The sequence below is a fragment of the Pseudorasbora parva genome, chromosome 10 (assembly GCF_024679245.1).
Source record: "Pseudorasbora parva isolate DD20220531a chromosome 10, ASM2467924v1, whole genome shotgun sequence".
Taxonomy (NCBI): Eukaryota; Metazoa; Chordata; class Actinopteri; order Cypriniformes; family Gobionidae; genus Pseudorasbora; species Pseudorasbora parva.
The window spans coordinates 34,172,901-34,195,513 of NC_090181.1; the positions used below are offsets into that span (position 1 = coordinate 34,172,901).

General features: G+C 37.7%; 1 protein-coding gene across 4 annotated transcripts in view; it reads right to left on the minus strand.

Annotated features, from left to right (window-relative positions):
• The window catches only part of LOC137091488 (neuronal PAS domain-containing protein 3), a 406,675-nt gene that overhangs the window by 218,541 nt on the left and 165,521 nt on the right, over nt 1-22,613 (minus strand). The gene's annotated exons all lie outside the window — the stretch shown is intronic.

A 22,613-nucleotide genomic window follows, 5' to 3' on the forward strand; every position in this document is an offset into this window, starting at 1 on the left:
CAGCAGTACAAGCAAGTCGAAAAAGAAAATACCAAAGTTAAGAGGTCACTTGACCAGCATCAAATCACCCTCCTCTCTGTATTTAAAGACGCCATCTCCAGACAATAGCTCTCATCACACAAGGATCCTCGCTTAAGACCACCGCATGGAAATCAGCCACACGTCCTCCATATTCCTTGACCTTGAGGAGCTTTGCAAACTATAAACTCTCACTCATAATTAAAAATGTGAATGTGTTGAACTACAGATTAGTTTATAGAACAAGTACAACCAAGTGAATAGTCTTAAAGCCTAATCAGTCGCCAAATCGCACATTTAAAGGCCCTCTCACATGACACATTACGGTTTCAACACCTATCGTACCAAAAATCATGCATGCATGCAATGCAGACAGATTCATGAAAGGGTGATTTTAAAAGATTTCCAGACAGTAAAAAGCAGGAAAGGCATACGATAAAAAGGGAAAACAGCGAATGTAAACGTCTTAAACTAATTTTGTCCCCTTGTTTACTGGTATACTCAATACTGTCCAATGACGAGCCTATGCGACTGTGTCGCCATGCCTCTGCGCCGCTGCCCGAGCAGCCAGAGAGATGAATATAATTGCATATTGATCTCAGGAATTATGCTCTATTAATCTGCTTTATTTTGCTCATGACGCAAATGATATATGAATAAAGAGCTTGCGGGAGCACAGAGGCAACACAATGTCTGTCCTGCCATGATTCTCCATAATACATCTCCTCTAGTTTAGCTCCCTGCCACGCTAGATTGAGCACATACAAATATATTACTGTGGAAACGCGAACAAATACATCATGCCTGACCTAATAAGTCCTGCACAATACAGTAAAGGCACTGTAAAATATACATGATCTGTCTATTGAGTACTGGTGTACTGCCAAAGACACATAGGATGATGCTATTACATTCAGAGAATCGCAATATTCCAGAGTCCTTGACGGCATTTCGCAAACATGCAAATGGAAAGACCTAGTCTGATATAGACTAATGTCATTTTATTATAAGACAATATTGCTTTCCATTTGACACTTTCGATATGTAATGCTAGTCTTCAATATCGCCATGCCACAAACAGCATTTGGTGCAAGACTGCAATAAATGCAATTTGTTACTCGACGCTGTGGCAATTTCAAATCGCTTGTGCTATTAGAAAGTCAATTTAACTTTCACTTTTATAAGTCAACATTATTGCTATTGTTAATTTATTTCTCATTGAATGGGAAATTGGCAGCAAGGCATCAGACTGTCATTTTAAATCTGCAATAATTTCTTGTGAAGCTTAGACCTCTTATTCCCTAGTCCTGGATTATTGGAGTTAAATGGCAGTCCCTGGCTTCACCAAAGGCTCAGGGGCAGGTACTGTTACACAAATTGCCAATTCAATTAACGGAGTGTAGACGCTCAACTGGCAGCTGGCACAAAGGATGGCTATTTTGGCAAGTGTCAGGCCTAATTCATCAAGCTGTCAATGCTCTCGCGGTCGGAAGCTACGGACAACGTCAAAGAGCGAACGGCACAATGGGAAGTCGTGTAATCTGGTGAAACTCATGTGCTAAGGAATGCTAACTCACATGCTAGCATCCCACATTGAGCCCTTGGCGGTTCGGGGAGACAAGGCCTTGTGAATGTATAATATAATTCCGTTCTTAGAATCATAAGAGAAAATGAATCCCAGGTTTAGAACAGATCTTTTTATGGCACAGGCAATGTCAATTTTTTTACTAACTTAATTCACATGCAAAGAGGTCAGCAAATCAAAATCAACTTGGATGTTTAAGTCTTTTCAACTTAAATTACATTAAACTGACTTAAACTATTCTTGTATGACTTATACAAATAAAGGTGAAAGTTGCTTAGCTTATTTTAATGAGTTAAAGCAATGTTTAAAAAGACCATGTTATCATAACTTATTAGCCATATACATTTTTAAAGTGCATAAAAAGTAATTTGCATATATAATTCTTACATTTACCGTAGTAAAACCAGCATGTTTACTTCTCTAAATACTATATACCATACATAATACACTCTTTTTGTGTTCCAGAAACAATGACTATTATTAAAATTGGACTTTAAAATATAAAAGGAAACTGTAGGAAATAGTCCCTTTAAAGTAAAAATACAATTTACAGACTATTATGCATTTCCTGTTAATTTAAAAAAAAAATATTATATTATAAAATATAGGGGTGACCCCGAAAAGTCGAAGATTCGATGCATCGATATGCGGAGCCTGATTCGACCACCGATCTCACAGTCGAATCTTCACGGATGTTATGAAACGAGGATCATCCCATTTTGGGAATATGGGGGTGCTCAATATTTTAAAGATGTGTCGTGGCGCTGAGCATCGGTGTGCGACCCCTTTAAGGGCGCAGAGCTTAGCACCGCGCCTTTAAAACTAGAACACGTTCAATGAGTGTACACACACCGGCGGCAGCATTCAGCGCCTGTCCGTGGCCACTCAGGAAGTTGTTTAAAATCCTGCTGCACCACAGAGCACTTTCGTGCAGCTCATCTGTCAGTCAATTCAAAATTGAGCTTGCGTGTATATAATGTGCGCGTCAGGTGGCGGTGTGAGATCCTGAGGCGCGCGGGACTGAGCTTCGCGTCCTTCACCCCCTTTAGGCACAATCGGCTTAAGAACGTGCATGTAAACGCACTCAAGGTGTTCTTTTCCTCTCTAGGCAGGTATTTTTTTAGGTTTATTTATCAAAATGTTCTTTTATTTGTTTGATGTTCTGTATTTCGATCACGGCTTTAACATGTTATAAGAAAACGGTTTATGAATGTTTATCCACCACATTACCTTTTAGGCTATTTAAACCTAAATAAGAAAGCCATTGTCAGTTGGCAGACAGTTTTGGTCGCTTTATTAAAAGTGTTTGCTGTGTGCAGTGTGTAAAGGAATATAAACTAGTTTTACCCTTCTGCTGACAAGTGTTGTGCCCCTCCCAACCCATTCACACACACACACACACAAGATGATTCGACTATCGGTCGACCATAGAGAGATTCCAAAATTCTGATTCGAATGTCTAAATCCTTAGTCGAGGACAGCCCTAATAAAATATTACACTAAGAAAACCTTTGCTATCATTTAAAGTGGAGATAACATTGAAATAAACAAAATGAACACAAATTGTAGGATATGGCCCCTTAACAGTAAACATAGATGCATAAAATGCATAAAATTATGCATTTCCGGTAGAAAAAAAAACAAAAGAAAAAAAGATAATATTATATTAAGGGTGTTTTTTCAACTTATAGGCTGCCAATAAAAATACAGATGGGTTTTTATAAGTCTCTGGACAGCACAAAAACCCCCAAAAAAACACATTTGATGATTTCCAATTGGACATTTGGAGGTGGTTTCAAAATCAGGTTTTTACAGATGCATCTCAGTCTGGATGCTCAAATCGGATTTCAACTGGTCTTTTGCGTCACTCTTAATGCGTCAGCAGCGACACACAGTGATACGGTATTCAAACTGTTCATAACTACAGGACAAAACATCACAATATATACCAGTGGTATATATACCAATATATACCAGTTCTGCACTGTGACTCAACAGGGCGCTTATCTGGAGGGCGAGATGACGTACCTTCATGTTTCCTGCTTCTGTTTTCAAAGCCTCGTCACATTTATGGACACATGACTTGACACACAAATCTTATTTGATCAAACTGCGAACGTTAGTTTTTTTTTATTATAAAAATTTGAATCTGAGTTAGTCTCAGTCTGCGCAGATCTGATTGCTGACTATATGTGACAAAAAGCAAACTAAGGTTCTGAATCAAATGCTCCAATTGAAGACATAAAATGTAGGACAGTACTAACTTTTATTAACCGATTCACTTTTACTAACCAGAATGGAAAGGTTGGAGGGAAGAGGATGAATAAGTAAGAGGGATTTGTGACGTAAGGTGAAGAAATTTCTGTTGAGAGGTGGAAGAAGTTCATGAACGATGAAAACAAAACATTTTCTTTTGAATACATCCTGCACAACAAGAGGAGGAAACAACATGGGGTCATATCTGATTTCATGGTGACTTACATTTCTACTGCACTGATGTAAACTGAACAATGTCAGATTTCTCCCATGTTTCACACGCTTCGTTTGCTTCGACGTCTGCACTCATTAGACAGGAGTGAGTCGTGTCACGTCGTAACTGATAAACCTCAAGGTGCTCTACGATCTCGTGCACTTAGTTGAATGTAAAAGTGCCGTGAGTTGATGAAATGATGAGACCGAACAGAGCACAGCATGTCATTAGCTTATTCAGAAAATTACAGACTCTTCTTGTTTTATTGTTCAGTCGTCTTTGTGCAGCAAACATTTCTCAAAGAGGAGGGCGGACGCTCAAGTCTGCATTTGAGAGAGAAACTCTTCATCGCGAAAGAGCCAAGGTGATACTCACAAGATTATAAACAATACAGCGCTTTCCACAATACTGAGCAATCAGGGCAAATGGAAATTAGAGTTCGACGTTTCACTGAATCCAACCCCTTTATCAAAGTCTACATTAGGAGAATTCAATTACACTTCCAAGAGCCCAAAAGTTTTCTTTTCAGAAAAGGTCCAGATGATCAAACTGTGCACGGTTTTAAGAAACCGGCCATAAAAAACAACATTTGTGCATTTCAGGTATATTCATCATAAATGTTCAAGAGGGCAGAAATAATACATTTCAAAAGTCAAAAGAAAAAAGTTCTGTGCCAAACTATAGTAAATTACTGTCAGGTTAATTGATTTAAAACAAAAAACCAAGATTCAATATCAAATGAGTTACTGTACATAATATAACTGTATTGAATTTACACTGATATATGCACAGAATACACAACTTTATGTTTGATTCAATACATTAGATCTTTTGAATTCTTGTAGCTGAAACTTTAAATGCAGTCTTTAATATGTCAACTGCTCTATAACACAAAATACTGTATGCATTGATCTAGCAAAACAATTCACCAGTAACAATCCATATTTTTTTATATTTCAAACTGAAAGTCAAATCTCCCGTTGGCTTTTCTTCCCATCCGTTGTCCTTCAATCCATAATCTGCTCCTCATGTTTTCACAGGCCAAATGTCATTAAATAATTTACTTTAGTTGGGATAATGACAGGTCTGGATCGTTCTCTTTGCGCAGGCCTTTGAATAAGTTATGCCCGTGAAGATGGAGGTTGAAACATTTGTTTTAATTAGCTTCTTTTAACGTCTTTGACTGGTTTAAGTTTTCATGATGATGTGTTCAATAATCCATGCTCATCTTTTCTCCTCATTTATATCATCAAAATTTAAGACGCTTCATTCTGCGCTAATGACGCCTCTCTCTCCTTCTCTCTCTCTCTCTCTCTCTCTAGCTTTCTCTCTTTTTTAGCTCTGCTCCAAAATCTAGTGAGCTGCCCAGCGTAGACTGCTTTTAAAATACTCTATATATATATAAAAAAAAAAAAACGAGTTTTGTGGCTTTTAATCCATTTCTATTAATGATTAATGTCCTGCCACTTTCCTGATTCAACAGGAAATACATCAACACAGAAAAGCAAATTGCTTATGAATGGATTTCAAGGGATTTGGCATACTATACAGCCTCTAACAATAATGTGTGTTTGTGTATTTGTGTGTGTATATGTGTTCATGCTTTAACCTGAATGCACACAGACTCATGGGGACTCGTGTCACTGTGGGGACCTAAATTGAGGTCCTCATGAGGAAACAAGCTTATAAATCATACAGAAAATCTTTAGAAAATTTAAAAATGCAGAAAGCTTTCTGTGATCTCTCTCTCTCTCTCTCTCTCTCTCTCTCTCTCTCTCTCTCTCTCTCTCTCTCTCACACATTTTAAGTTAAGAAATTCAAAGTAAGCACAACTGGTAGAGATTTGTTTTGTATTAAAAAATGTTAATTGCTCAACTTGAAATATTTCAGGAAGCTAACTCAAACATTTCACTTAATGAAGGAGTGATGAATTGAGAAATCAACTTTCCCTTGAAATTTTGATATATAAACAGGTCATGCGATTATAAGAAAATCCTGTAGGTTTCAGAGCTGAAAACTTCCTTGTATTGACAGCTGGCTCAGAAAAAGATTGATCGTGCTTATGGGCATCCCGTGACGTCAGAGCGCAGTGAAACGCAGCCTGAAGACGAAAGCCTGATTCTGTAGCCCCGCCCACCGACTTGTGCCTGGCATAGATAAATAACAAGCCTAAGTGAAGCTAAACCGGATCAAACTTCCAAGCAATAAACATGCTGCATAAGGTTCATTCAGATTCCAATATTATGAATGCATGCTTGAACTTTATTTTTAATGATGATACAGCTCATGTGGGAAAGACATTACACGTTTGTTCCTTCATTACTAAAATGTATCACCGGCCTTAAATGGCCACCTGGCCTTTTTTTTCAACAAAGAAAAAATGTTTTTTGAACATGCTGATTTGTCTGCAAAGTTTTGCAGATATTTGTGTGTTTGTGTGTGTGTGTGTGTGTGTGTTAGTGATGCGGTCTGCGGTTATATCCAGAGATCAGGCGGGCCATGTAACAAAAAAATACATTCCAATTAATTGTGGGTGGATGAAAGAGAAATCGTGTTTGTTTGATAAAGACATAGCCTGCTGTGGGCGAATCATTCCGGTTACCGTTTTCAAAACAATTCCCTCATGTCGAATCTCATTGATAATATGAAAAGCTTATCATAAAAATAAAATAAAATCATAAAAAATAGCCTATTACTTATTCATTATGATGTTTTTGAATTTAAAAAACACACGAACAACAGTATTCAAAAAATTTCAAAAGCTAGTTCATGACCCATTTAAACACTACTCAGTCCCATTTAAAAACTTAACATTCATATTGGACAAAAAAAACAGTATACAGCACTTCATTTTAGCATTTACTCCCTCGTTCGAGTCTAATGGCAAAGCATGCTGGGAAATAAAAATCCCACTCCAGTTTCAGTTTAAGGTGGGTTAAGTGCTTTCTGGTAACTATTGTTGGCATTTCAAATCCCCAATACACGCCCCTACCCCCAAAAAGGTCTCGCCCCTATTTTGATAGCTCCGCCTACACATACGTAACCCAGGCAACGACTATGGCATAATCTTTGTTACTAATCCAAGTCGAATATTCAATGAAAAAGTCACCCCTTCAATAAAAAAAAAAACACAAACCGTTCTCATGAACAATACGATAGAACATGAGCCGACAGTCCAGCTAATGACATATTACAATTATAACCAGATTAGAGTTATAGCGATCACAAAACACAAACCGTTCTCATGAACAATACGATAGAACACGAGCCGACAGTCCAGCTAATGACATATTACAATTATGACCAGATTAGAGTTATAGCGATCACAAAACACAAACCGTTCTCATGAAAAACTCGATAGAACACGAGAAAGACAATACAGCTAACGGCATATTACAGTTATGACCAGACTAGAGGGTTATATTGATCATGAAAAGAGGAAAAAAATACATATATTAGGAGTATAGTACCTTACTTGTTGGGCACATTTTGTAAGCTGACGCTTGAGACAGTGAGGAGATTTAAATGCTCAATATGGTGTGGAAATGAACGGGTCTTTGTCGTCGCTGAAGTGAGCCACAATACAATCACAAATGGACAAACCAGTGAACATGACATACAAGCATATTCAAGCAAAAGCCAGCATAAACTAGTACTCGGCTAATGTCCGTCATGTGTGTCGTGTGTTTTAAATAATGACATGCACTGAGCGCTTTCTTCTCAGCATCATTATTAGACACGCCCCTTACCTGCTGATTGGCTACAAGTTTGTTCCTCTAATTTAAAATTTAGTTTTTAAAGTTTTTAAAAATAATATATATATATTAGGGCCGAGACTAATTAATTAATTACGCAAAAAAAAACAAAAAACAAAAAATTAACCACACTTATTTTTGCACCGCGGAACGTTTTTCAATGAATGAGTTTCGACGGACCGATTATACTGGAACACCAACTAGCGCTCGCTCCGGAGTCACGACAACAACAAACCATGGGTGCGTCTCAATCAGCTCCCTAGTTCAGTAGTCAGGGCACTGATCAGGGAGTCAGCCCATTGACTATGTCCTGATCAGTGCCCTGACTAGTGAACTAGGGAGCTGATTGAGACGCAGGGCATGAGTGAACATGAACAAAGAAGCTGATGAGACTGCTTTGCTTGGCCCCGTAGATGGGAAATTTTGTTTTAAAAAACGAAAGAATGGAAGCGTCGTCAAGAGCACGGTTGTGTGCAAGCTATACAAGAAGGAGTTAGCGTATCACCGCAGCACATCGAGCCTCAAATATCACAAATATGCTTTTGCTACACTTAATGGCAAACATTGCACTGTCTGCTGGACTGAAATAAATAAACAATATTTTGTTGATTAAGCTTATGTATTCTGTTATTATTCAATGGTATACTTAAAATACATGTGAAAAATTACTTCTCATTGTTCTCAGGTCAAATATTTATATGCAATTAAAATGCGATTAATTTCGATTCATTAATTACAAAGCCACTAATTAATTAGATTAATTTTTTTAATCGAGTCCTGGCCCTAATATATATATACACATGTATACACGTATATATACACACATATATATATATATATATATATATATATATATATATATATATATATATATATATATATATATATATATATATATATATATATATATATATATATATATAAAATATTTCCTTATATTTGTAATGGTTTAATCTTAATATGAGAGTGACTTAACAGACAAGAATGGTAGCTCAGAATTACTCAAAATTTGCCCTCTCAAAATGTATCAAACTCAAAATCTTTGTGATAACAATTATGCTGCTGCATTTATGTATTCATCTCCAGCACAATTATCTCTGAAACAGGAAGCTGCAAGATCAATGAATATAAAAGAGTGAGTGTGCATCCAAAAGCTTCTAAAACTCCCATCACTAGTCTGTATGTGCTTAGCCTCAGTGTGACTGGTATTATCTATGCGCACTAAAACACACGTACGGCACAAACGCACGCAGCAAAAGTGGAAATCTCCAGCTCAGTTGCTACAGAGATGTTAGATTACACCTTGAAGAGGCGCTCAGTGAGGAATAATTGTCTATGGAAAGCTTGTAGAGGCTCTGAAGTCCCCGCTGAAGTGATTTGGTATTTTATCATTGTGCTATTTCCTCTCATCACGAGCAGAAACAACTGTGTCAGATACGGAGATAAGAGGGCCGAGGGAGCGCGGGACACAAGCTCTCCAGCTGACAAGCACTGTCCACTCACGATCCATATCAAAACCGATGGAGAGGGAGAGAGACAGCGAGAGAAAGAGAGCGTCATCATACTCACAGCTCGCATTATCCTCAAAGCAGAGCCATTTCAAGAACAAAACCCATTCATTTTCCCCACTGCAGCAAAAAAAAAAGAGAAGAATCCCAAAGCTAGTAAAACATGGTGAGCGTACAACCTGCTGCTTTAACTGGAAAACCCTGAGAACGCTGAATCGTGGAGCTGGTCATTTGACGGAGTGACTAAAGATAATGGTAAAAGACATGTCTGAAACCACACTGTGATTTTTAAGCCTGTCTCCTGTCAATGCATTTCTGTTGAGTCATTCACAACCCATTCCTGCTGAAAAAAAAAAAAAAAAAACTCACTAAAACCACTGAAAAGTGCCCGAATCCACTCTAAAACCAACCAACGGACCAGCCTGACCTGGCTTGGAGACCAGCAAACCGGTTTAGGTTGGTTAATGTAATTGTGCTTGAAAAAAAAACAAGCTTTTTATAACCATCCATCAAACTCTAGCAACTTTTTACACTTTTTTTTCTCTCTAGTGTAATCAAGGCCACGTGGGCGGAGAAAAACTATTAGAGCTGTCGATCAATTGAAAATATTAATCAAATTAATTACATGACAGGCTGATTAATTAATCAAATTAATTGCATATATGATAATTTGCTACCAAAAGACCTGAAATGAAGACATTACATTATTTAATCATGTTTTTTTAAATTATTTTAATGTAATCATACAAAATGAATACATTCAATTAATGTAACTGCCTTAAAAATAATATTAGCCAATAGTATCAAATCAACATTTTATTTTCTTCCGGAATAACTTGCACTAAAGCAGTGGTCACGAAACTTCTCAAGCCCAAGATCTCTAAAGAATAGAAGAATAGATTGAAAACGACAGCCCAGATAGTACTTCCAACTTGAGGCCTTTTATTTTAAATGCATTTGAATAATGCTACATGAATGCTTTTGTAATAAACTTTAAAATTGATACAACCAAGAAAACTATCACTGTAACAACACTTGCAGGGAGCAACTTGCCATTGTTATCAGTGAAATGCTTATTCAGCAAAACCAGTATCCACATATTTAAGCACAAGATAGAAATAACTCAAAAAAAGACAATTATCTCACATGTAAGTAAAATAACATTATACACATGATTAGGAGTGAAAATATAGATATAAACGCAATAATTACAATAAAGATTAAATTAGATTTTTAGAAGTCAAAAGACACCTACCTCTCCCACGCAGTTACAATGCAAAAGGGAAGAGGAGGAGACAGAACAGGAAGTGACATCACAACAGTTAAAGGGCAAGCACTCATATTTCAATCAGGCACCTAGAGGTTTATGAATAAACAATTTTGTGTGAATTCTACTTAAACATACATACATTTGTGATCCGTGCTGACAAAAGGAGTCTGAATCTGTCAGTCAGCGTTATATTGTTTAGTTTACATCAGCATGAGTTTGAAAATCCCATTTCACTGATTCAGACTCATGCCATCGAGAATTTGTTATGAATATTCACAAAGTTGGAATTCTGCGCTTTAAAAACGATAATAAGGGGAATGATACTAACGGGAAGAGACAGTCGTGAGAATAGAAAAACTTAGTTTTTTCCATGGGCAAAGGAAAGGCACTCCTGTCAGAAAAAGTTCTAATAAATATACTTTTAGATGTGTAATTGCTATTTGGAGCATTTGGATCGACCAGGGCTTAATTAAAAATTTGTTTATGAAATTCGACCAAAATGGTCATTATTCACTTGATTTTGCCTGCAGCTCGTAGGTAGCCTGTGCACATTCTTCTAGGGATGTAATCTCCCAGTCGATTAGGCGATTATTAGTCGATACGTTCTGACTCGACCAAAAATCTGATTGCTCGATTTTTGCTGCGTTCATTTCATCAGTTTTTCCACGTTCATTGGGGTGTTTTCACAGCACCCCTGTTTCACAGGTAACAGTCTGTCTTCAGAACACCCCCCTTGTTTCCACTTCTTTTGGCCCAACCCACTGGAGAAGAGACAGATTGAAGGAGGCCACTTTACTGTGTATTCTTTATTTCATTGTGAGAGTGTTTTCCTACTTCTACCATGTCAACAAAGTCGATTTTCAGTCGAAATTTCCAGGACTTCTGTCGACCAAGATTTTCTTTGGTTGATTATAGCCCTTAATTATTTTCATTTATCACATTTCTCTTAGAAGAAAAGGTTCTATCGGCGCTACATATTTGGAACCCCTTAAGGGTTCTATACAGAAGTATAGCTGAGTATACTCCAAAGAAGCTTTTATGATAAAAGGGTTCTATAAAGACAAGAAAGAACACTTTTGGCACTTAAAAAGGGTTCTATGTAGAACACTGCAAAAAATGCATTTCTTATTTAGTATTTTTGTCTTGTTTCTAGACTAAATATCAAAAAATAATTACATTAAGAAAATTACTACACAAGTAAAAAATGTTGTCTTGTTTTGGGAAAAAATACTATTTTCTTAAAAAATAGTAAAATAATCTGTCTGTGGGGTAAGTAAAATAATGTTGTTTTAAGATTATTTTGCTTACCCCATTGGCAGATTATTTTGCTTATTTTAAGCAAAAACTCTTAATTTTGAGTAATTTTTTCTCAAAACAAGACAATTACTTTTGCTTGTCTAGTAAATACTTCTTGTTTTAAGAATTTTTAGATGTTTCTACTAGAAACAAGACAAAAATACTAAGTAAGAAAAGCATTTTTTGCAGTGAACCTTTTTTGGGGTTTCAAATACGTAGCGGTGATAGAACCTTTTCTTCTAAGAGTGTACCTGTTATACCTGCATAGTGTTTTGTTGTATTTATTTTTCTGTTGATTTTAAGAGCTAGCAATACGACCACTACAATAAAGAATCGTGCACCAGCTAGTCTGATTTCATGTTGACTTTAAGTCAAGGATGCTGTCCTATTTCTCGTTGTCACAGGCTGATGTATAATTCCGACACCTCCGAAATGCGTATGGATCTTTAGATCCTAAGAGTCCCGGTTGCTAAATGCAGCTATCGATAGCTCGCTCTGATGAGGAAAGGCAAAGGAGGACGAGATATTGACATTGACCAGACCTAGCAAGGTCAAGTTCAGGGGGCACCGCAACTGAATCAATATCGTGGGATGAGCAAAAGAAAATAATGGGGGGAAAAAAGCCTCATCTAATTTGGAAATGCATTCATTATGGCAAACCGCATTAAAGCGCAAGGCAGGCTGCCTGCGCTGCCCTCGAGTGCAGCCATACAGATAAACAATCCATTACCAAAGTGCAGCAGCAGGCCTCTCTTAATAAACCCAACCGAACCCGGCCAGGCCTGCAGGACGCATGCTGCGGGACAGCAGAGAACTGGACGAGATTCAGACAGCTTGACTGCTTACAGACTTGTGCAGTGGAAAATAAGCTTTCTTAGTGTTTTCCTGCAAAATTAAGCATTCTGATTGGTGGATTTAGGTTTGCTGAAGAAGCCCCAGAATCCTGAAGCACTTGGTCAGCACTTGACTATTAACTTTGCTTACACTGTTTAATAATTTGCATGCTGATGATGCTGAGGGAGAAATGCTCAGCATGGACGATACAGTCAAACGGAATACAATATTAAGAAGGCGTTAACAAAACCTCTACAGAAAAAACAACAACTTGCAGAATGAAAGACCAGACTTTTCCACTTTCGTTTAGTTTTGGAGCGTTTCTTTGCGCTGAAACACATAACGGTGGATGTCATGGTTGAGGTGTGTTCTGTCTGTGAGGGGCTAAAAGGACATCAAGGCCGCTCTATGTACCATGAAGTCTGTGTTTTCCAGACACTTTCCTCTCACAGCTCACGATTGAAGCATTACATGCATCTAACAGACAGGACACTAAAACCTGCCTGCCTCAGACCGCCTCGCCACACACATTTCAATAACATGCACGCTGAAACGCCGCCATGTTGTCCTCTACGGATGTCCTTGACTCCAACACATCCTACCTGGCAAAATGCCCAAGACTAAGACAGTTAAGAGGATTCTGTGTGAATATGCAGCCATAGAAAAGGGGAAAAAGACACAAATGAGATCTCGTTAATATCTCAATTGTTCCTCCTGAAATGCAAATTGATTAAATGCAGACTAATTGAGACTTTTGCTTAAACCTCACAATTCCTCTTGTGAAAAAGACTCCAGTTATCTCATGCATCTCATCTAGAGTTCTCAAAAGATCTCAATGTCTCAAATTTGCCCACATACAATAGACTATATTTGAATAATTCTCTTAAAACTGAGAAAAAGAGTTTAAACCGATGAGATTTTTATGTGGATGGGACTGTAGGAATAGAAATTGTTGCTAATCATAGTTATGGGTGGTCATGTCTGAAAAAAAAAAAAAAAAAAAAAGCAAATCATCGCATTATAATAGGGACTATTTAATACAGTCACAATAATGATGGAATCTTTTAATTTTCTCTAATCTATGTATAAACTTTTCTATCTATGTTGATACTTCACTAAAACATAATGAAGAACTCTATTATGTCTCCTAAGCAACAATACAATCATCTCCAGAGCAATCAATTTTTTTAGAGAAGGGACAGAAAGGAGATGACAATGCAACATGACAGAGTATATACTGGGAAGATTGGCCTTACCGCAGAATGATGGCTGGAAAAGGCGGATAATCGCTGTGTGCAATCAACAGAAGGTGAGCAGACGTGAGATTCGGCCGTCATGCTATTGAATCTATATCATAGATGATTACCTACACTTTCAGACTGCACAAGAACAACCTCTAATGTAATGCCACAGCAACAGGAGTAGTCCTGGAAACAGACCGTCAGACGAGAGAGAGAAAGAGAGAGAGAGAGATGTAGAGGTGGAAGACTGTACATGAGCCGCGGCGCTCAGACATTGAAAGGCTGATGTTTCAGGCTGCCAAACAACATAATGAGTCATTGAGGCAGAAAAATATTAGCACCAGGGGAATATTTGGAACGTCTCTGGGAGAGAGTAATTAGGAGCTAACCCACAATGACATGATCCAGTGAGGAGAAGAGAAAGAGAGAAGGAGAGAGAAGGAGAGAGGTCCCGTATCTGAGACTCAGATTTCAGCGATGAACTGCAGTTAATGTCATGATGATCACACGGAGGCTTAGTAGCTCATAGAGGATGAATCAAACTGTCCCAGTCTGCCTTAACACTATTTTAAAATAGTTATTACTCAATACTATTACTAATACTTAATGCTAATATTATTATAATATTAATAATACAAAATGAATTGTAATATTAAAACTTAATACTATTACATACTGTTATTATAATTGCAATAAAGAGCATGTATATGTAATGTCAATAAAAAATACTAATTAATAGAGTTTATAAATCAGGCCATGTGTGAAAGGGAGAAAAAGATGGATGGATGGATGGATGGATGGATGGATGGATGGATGGATGGATGGATGGAGACAAACAGATAGAGGTTATCCACAATAGACAGACAGACAGAACTATAGACGGAATCGCAGATGGGCGAATGGATGGATGGATAGATGGATTGATGGAGACAGATAAACAGATAGAGGTAACCCATAATAGACAGACAGACAGAACTAGACAGAATCGCAGATGGATGGATGGATCGTTGGAGACAGATAAACAGATAGAGGTAACCCACAATAGACAAACAGAACTATAGACAGAATTGCAGACAGACAGACGGACGGACAGACAGATTGATGGAGACAGAAAAACAGATAGAGGCAACCCACAATAGACAGACAGACAGAACTATAGACAGAATTGCAGACAGACAGACGGACGGACAGACAGATTGATGGAGACAGAAAAACAGATATAAGTAACCCACAATAGACAGACAGACAGAACTATAGACAGAATTGCAGACAGACAGGCGGATGGACGGACAGATTGATGGAGACAGAAAAACAGATAGAGGTAACCCACAATAGACAGACAGACAGAACTATAGATCAAATTGCGGATTGGATGGATGGATGGATGGATGGAGCAAATGAAACGAGTGAGTGGGGGGGGGGGGGTGGTTTTGAGTGTAATTCGCTGTTGTAGATATGAGGTGCCAAGAAAGAGCAGCTGGTATTGTGTATCTAATTTTTGGGGAAATTATTACTGGAAGCATTTCATATATTTAATATCAATATGTATCGCAAAAAAAACAAAAAATTGACAACACTGCATTGCACTTTATTATTTCAGATTCCTTTATAAAAGACTACAATTGAACATGTTGGCGGGTGCTAATGTCGAACCCTGATTATGAGTATATTTACATGACATTTTTACACTGCACAATGTTTAAACAAAGCAAAAGATTGTGATTAAGGTGTTCAATTTGTCAAAAGATAAATTTAATCATAGAAGACAGCCTACTGTACAGTAGTATGGTAAAAAGTTGCTGTCTAGGTAGGCAGCTCACTGGTTTTTGGATCAGCGCGCGTATGTGAACAGAGTCTGTTCTTGTGGAAGGACCAGCAGAGCAAAAGAACAGCGATAAAAGTGAGCTGCAGACACAGGGGCCGGTTCGTGTATTTGTGTTCATGTCCAGGTAGACCCCGAGCACGTCAGGTGCGCCTCTGGGATAGTACCTGCATGTAAAAATTAATGAACTCTGCGCTCCTCACAGCACTGCTTCACCAAATTGCATTTTCAGCCTCACAACTCCGGGACATTCTGGGTGGTTTGATGCTTTCCCAGCTATCCATCTTTCTGCAGAGCCAATTTTCATTTAAACCTAATTAGGGGCCTGAAATGAACATTATGCATTAGATAAAGCATCGGAAAAGTAGAACTGTCCTCGGAGCTCGTTGGGGGAAGAAATGGGGGGAAGGGAATATAAAGGGAGGGAGAGAGAAAGAGAGGGAGGGAGGTGAAAAAAATTAATGACTAGCCATTAGGTTACAAGTCATCTCATTGCAAATGTTGAGTTAAATGGAGGAATTAGTTCCTCCGTTGTGTTAAATACTCTGCGTTGATTTAGTACGATACAACTAGTTCATTACGTAGAGGTCAGCGTGGAGCGAAAGGTGGACATGAGCATGTTCATAACAGGTCTGTCTCAACAAATATTAAGGCGGTGAAAAAAAATTGAGTATGTATAAATATTCGTGTGCACAATATAAAAGAGTCTGGAAAATTTAGAAATCAGAGGCTGGTTGCATAAACTGCTTAGACTAGTCAACGCAAGTCTTAATATTTTTGGTAATAACTTTACAACTAACCTTAGTTGTCCTGGAAATTACACATAGCGGCTGTTTTTATGCAAATGATCCAATATTTATAATTTCACAATCAAGAATAAATTAAAGTCAACAACGTTCACAACTCAGTTTACGTTCAGATTTGTGATAACATATATTGGTAACACTTAAAGCCTTTTGTGTCATGCAAAGCGGTCATGTATTATAAAATTATTTTATTGTATTAATTATGCCTTGTAATGCACCTTATAATGTGTTGTATGGCCTTATGAATAATTATAACAACATTTATAATACTCATCTATTTATTGTTACACTTTTAGATTGTAAAATGCATTAAAACTCATGACAAACAACCAATGTCAGATGTAACAAGAAATCTGCAAATATCATTATGCATTTTACCTTGACATTATAGCATTATAGCATTATGAATACCTTTATAATGCATTATGCATAAAGGCATGTATACACCATCAAACAATTTAAATCTAAGTTAAGAGAAATTATGAACAAGGGTCAAAGGCTAAATTACAATCTTGACTAACAGTCAAAGTGGACTTACATTTATATTATTATTCAACATATGAATAATAATAAAAAAAATATTATTCAACATATGAATAATAATAAAAATAATCTAAAATAGTATTAAAGAAAAAAAATGATATACTTGCATTAAATCTAAAGCATGAAACTTGCTGCTGGAAAACAGTCCAATGGAGTTGTACTTTAGTTTAAATCCAGAAAAAGATTTTGCCAAATCGTATCGAGCATCATCATGATTTAATTAAGATCTGCTATCAGACCTATTTGTTCACTGCATTATCTAAGAGCCTTTGTAAAGCATTCCCTTCAGCTCTATTATCTAACCTATGTGTGATAGCATGCGGTTAGAACTGTTTGCAACTAGTTCAAGTTCAGGTTATTTCTTAAGGCCAATTAGAAAACCAAGGTCAGGTGACCAAGGTGCTTTATAATACAAACAGAATAAAAATATGGCATACACAGAAACATAAAAACACCAGATACAACATTACAATGTATTAAAGGGTTAGTTGAAAATGTAAAAAATCTGTCATTAATTTAAGGTAGGTAAAACCTTAAATTAAATTCCCAAATTTGTTGAAACTTTCTTTATATATCAATACATAATTAAAATGTAAGTACTCTGAAAAAGAAAGTATAAAATTAAGTGTCTGTAGACCTCTCACGACTGTTTTAAAGACAGCTCATTATTTCCATCCACCCCACCTTCTCCCTTCTGGGCCCTTTCTGAAGCCACGCCCCCAAAATACAAGAACGCGCCTCCCCGACCAATCAGCGGGAAGACGCATTATTTACCTCAGACAAGCGGAGTGCATGTCATGTCAGAATCACATGTAATAAAAAAATCAAACTTTATCAGTATGAATATAAACAAATAAGATCTCTTTTAGTACTTACTATCAAGCTAGAATACCGGTACTGGTATGGGGATTGTGATTGCAGTACCAGTTTTGGCCACAATCTTACATACACTTCCTTTAATAAAGCTACTTCTCACATTAAAAGTATTCTCGTTGCTTCATTAAATTAAGGTTGAACCACTGTAGCCACATGGACTATTTTAACAATGTCTTTACTACCTTTCTGGACCTTGAAAGTGTTAATTAAATTGCTGTCTATGGAGGGGCCTGAGAGCGCTCGGATTTCATCAAAAATATCTCAATTGTGTTCTTAAGACGAACAAAGGTCTCAAGGGTTTGGAACGACATGAGGGTGAGTGAATGATGTCAGAATTATTATTATTATTTTTTTTTTTTTTGGTTGAATTAACCCTTTAAGCCAAATAAAAAGATACATTTTAAGACAAGATTTGAACTTTAGATAGGAGCCATCCTAACATATCATATTATGCTTTCTTTGTCATGGCTGGTTAGGGATAAGGTAGGAGACAACTACAACCAGTTTTGCTAGTGGTCAACTGTAAAAATATAAAAAAATCAACCACAGAAACCACACATTGTTTAAGCACTAATCTGACGAGGACACATCTCATCCAATATTCAAAGTCTATAATGGCTATGGCCCTGCCCAATTGTTTCTCTTTCTATGTTTAACCACAAATGCAAAGCAGAAGATGTCGCTGCTATCACGGGGCGGCAGCACACTGAGGTAAAGCCACAAGCAGCAGGTCTTATCGGCTGGTCCCCTTATCTTCCTCCTCTCCACTAGGTTTTTAAGATCTCTCCAGCAGAAGACAGTGTAATGGATCTCTTCTACAGTCCGCTGTGTGTGTGTGTTGTGTGTGTGTGCTCGCCCCTCCTCACACACTTGCCCTTGGCAGAGAATTAGGTGAGGGAACAGGTCAATTTCACATGTTGTGGTGCTTCCTCAGGAAAGCAGCACTGGCTTTGTCCTTCTCGACGCCTTGATTGCTTTTGTGCACCGATTGCTTCTTACCCAGCCACCTACCATCAGCACAACCCCCCCACCCCCCCCACCCCAAACACACACACACACACACACACACACACACCCAAAAGCCCTCTCTTTAAAACCTGTTTAAAGTATTTTGTCCGGGATTGCATTAGCAAACCAGAAATTAATCTACCATTACAGAGAATATTGAAGACTCTGAAGCTTTGAGGGTGGCGGCAATAAAACAGTTTAACTGCTCTACTGCAATCGTGATTGGTCAGAGGCAGCCAGTGAGTGTTTTATCATGTGCTAAAGAGGAGGACAAGAGAAAAAAAGAAGAAATGAAGGCAGGAAGAAACAGTAAAGGCTTCTGTATGAGACACTAGCTGACTGAATGTACTTTCCCTCCAAAATCAGTTATGCAAAAACCCCGCCCTGCAGCCGATTTCACTGGTCAACTCAACTATGTAGTCATTTTAGAAAAATTAAAACTTTAGAATTGATTATGGGACATGTTTTTGTGCTTTAGTGGTGTGTGAGTGTGTGTGTGGGGGGGGGGGGGGGGGAGACATTATATGATGTATATGAAACAGTATAACATGATGTTGCTCTGTTGTTTCTATTTATGTGATGTCATGCGCTGTAGCCCCGCCCATACTGAATTCTCATTGGTCCAAAATCACACACAGCTGCATTCATATAAAGAAAGAAATGCTTGCTGCATTGCTTGCTTGCTGCAAATGCTTGCTAAAGCAGACAAGAACCAAATTTACCAAAATATGACAACATTCAACAAATAAAAATAAGATAAACCAAAGACTTTTCTAAGAAACAACATCTGATTCAAAGTATAATTGCACGCAAATACTGGACAGTTTGAAAGGAAATTCAGAAGCAAAAAGGGTTCTGTCCTAACCAGCTACATATTTACATAAGTTACATACTTCATTTCTACTTGGGTAGCTCCGCCCACAGTAAAATCTAATTGGATAAAAACACACTCCACATGTACCTGACACTTCATTAACCAGTTCAATAAGAGGGATTTTCTAGCAAGCTTATAGCTATTCCATATCAACAGTACATGTATAGCAAACTAATCCATACAGTCGATATTCACAATTAAAACTCACCATGACTCTTTAATTTATACAAATGCAACTCAAACAAAACTTCAGATTGATGTCCGTTCAATTCGTAAATACTATCATAACTATGACAACACAAGATGGACCTCATAAAAAGAAAACCGGCTTTTGCTTCATACTTACTGAAGACAGTCAAGAACTAGGTTTAACCTCAGTAAAACAACACTCTTACACCCTGATTGCACATCAAAACATTCAAATAAAAAATTGGAAAGATGTTTTATCACATTTTATGGTTTAGAAGGCAATGTACATTTGTTTATTATATCTATATCAGATGTTTGCACAAATATGGCACTTCAAAATACAAAGCGCAAAGCTCTGGAATGTCTTTTACTTATAGATACAGGACAGGTGAATATGGCATGAAGCTTGGGCAAAATTCGTCTTGTTGAAAGGAACACACTTCACAGAGCATTCAACGGCATTGGCGGATTTTTAGCCCGTTCGCCATGACTGAGCGTTTGACAGGGGCTGTGGGTCTCACAGATGGATCATTGGGGCGAATCCAGCGAGGTTTGAGGGGGCTGACTTGGGTGATGTAGGTGGGCTTCCATTTACTGCACTCGGTGAGGCAGTCCAGTGGGTCTTCTCTGCCTCAGCAAGAACCCTTCTTACACACACACACATGCGCACACACACAGAGGTGCTGAGGTAATCTCCCTTCCTCGTTAGTGGCGTGGAGGAATATGTATGTCAGCAAACGCTGTCACCGGTGTAGCGTCAGGGCAGCGTGGCCTGCCACAGTTCTCAGCTGACTTTGCTGAGTAATGAGCCGAATACAAACGCGTTTCACGGCTGTAGCCTCCACTGAAGGTGTTTTCCATGCAACGACTGACTAATCACAGCAGAAAAACTTTTGACTTACTGTATCTCTGCTTGAGTTTCTCACAGAAGTGTTCTGAAAAATGCTCTTTAAAGTGATAGTTTGCACACACAAAAAAAAAAAAAGTAAATTCTGGGTCATATTTTAGATTATAGTCCAATTCTCACTATTAAGCTTTTTTGGCTTAATAAACTCCTAATCACTGCTGATTAATATTTAGTTTATGTACTGGGAAGGATTAAGGGATGTAGAATAAGGCTTTAATATGTACTTTATAATAACTAATAAACAGCCAATATCCTAGTAATATGCATGATTATAAGCAACAAGTTAATAAGAAATTGGACCAAACCAAATTCTGTCATCATTTGAATTTTTTTTTTCCACCCATACAATGAAAATCATTGGTTTTCAATATTTTAGGGCCGATTGTCTTTCATTGGGCGGGGCCCAATATGAAGATTATGAAGCAAAGCATAATGCGATGTTGCTCAGTTGTTTCTATTTATGTGATGTCATGCTGTGTAGCCCCGCCCATATTGAATTCTCATTGGTCCAAAATCTCACACAGCTGTACATTCAACCTCAATTATGTTCCGACTGTGATTGTGTCAATTTACATACATTTGTATTTTGCTCTCAGTATGGGCAGAAAAAATATATGCAGAAAACATAAATGAAAAAAAAACTCTCCACAGATGCTTGCCGCATCCATATAAAGCAGACAAGAACCAAGTTTACCAAAGTATGACAACATTAACATATCAAATAGAAGAAGATAACAAGCCAAACACACTTCTAAGAAACAACATCCGATTCAAAGTATAATTGCATGTAAATACTGGACTGTTTGAAAGGAAATTCAGAAGCAAAAGGGGCTCTGTCCTAACCAGCTCCATATTTACATAAGTTACTCCTACATACAATGAAAATAATTGGTTTACAATATTTTAGGCCCCATTGACTTTCACTGTTTTAACAACAAAAAAAATCTTTCTTTTATTCAACAGAAAAACATTATGAGGCTGAGTAAATGCCAGTGAAATTAAGCTTTTGAAGTTAATGTTAAATCAAAACAAAACTGACCCTTTATGTTTAATAAATGCATTCTTGATCTCACTGTTCATTCATTCAGTGAAAATGCCCTCACACTAAACTCATGTGGAAAGGGTGTTAGCTTAGCATGAGCCGTTTGCAACATACTGAAGCAGAGTTTCAGAATAACATGCGGGTCTGTATTTTAAACAAGCCTCAGAAGAGTTCAAAGGACTGTTTTTGAAAGCGTCGTTTCAACAGTTTGCTCTCGAGCAGCCGTGAGGCCAAGAGCTCCAGCCTGGGCTAAACTCCGCGTTTAGAAGCGCGAGACCCTGCCTCACAAAGCGGCTTCTAATTGTGATGATTATGCGTGCTGGAAGCAGATGAAACATGTCATTGTTTTTGAGTTGCAAAATGTAATAGAAACTAGCAGGGCGTTTCTGAATACACACTTTAACGAAGCCTGTTTGACATTATTTGATGGTGACACAAAAGGTACCATGCTTTCATCTGATTCCCGGGTACATTACGGGCCACGGTGAAATGTGAAAGAGTCACTCTAAACAGCTGATCACCACAAACCAGGGCTGTTTAAGGCACTTTCAAAGGTTGATGGATTTATG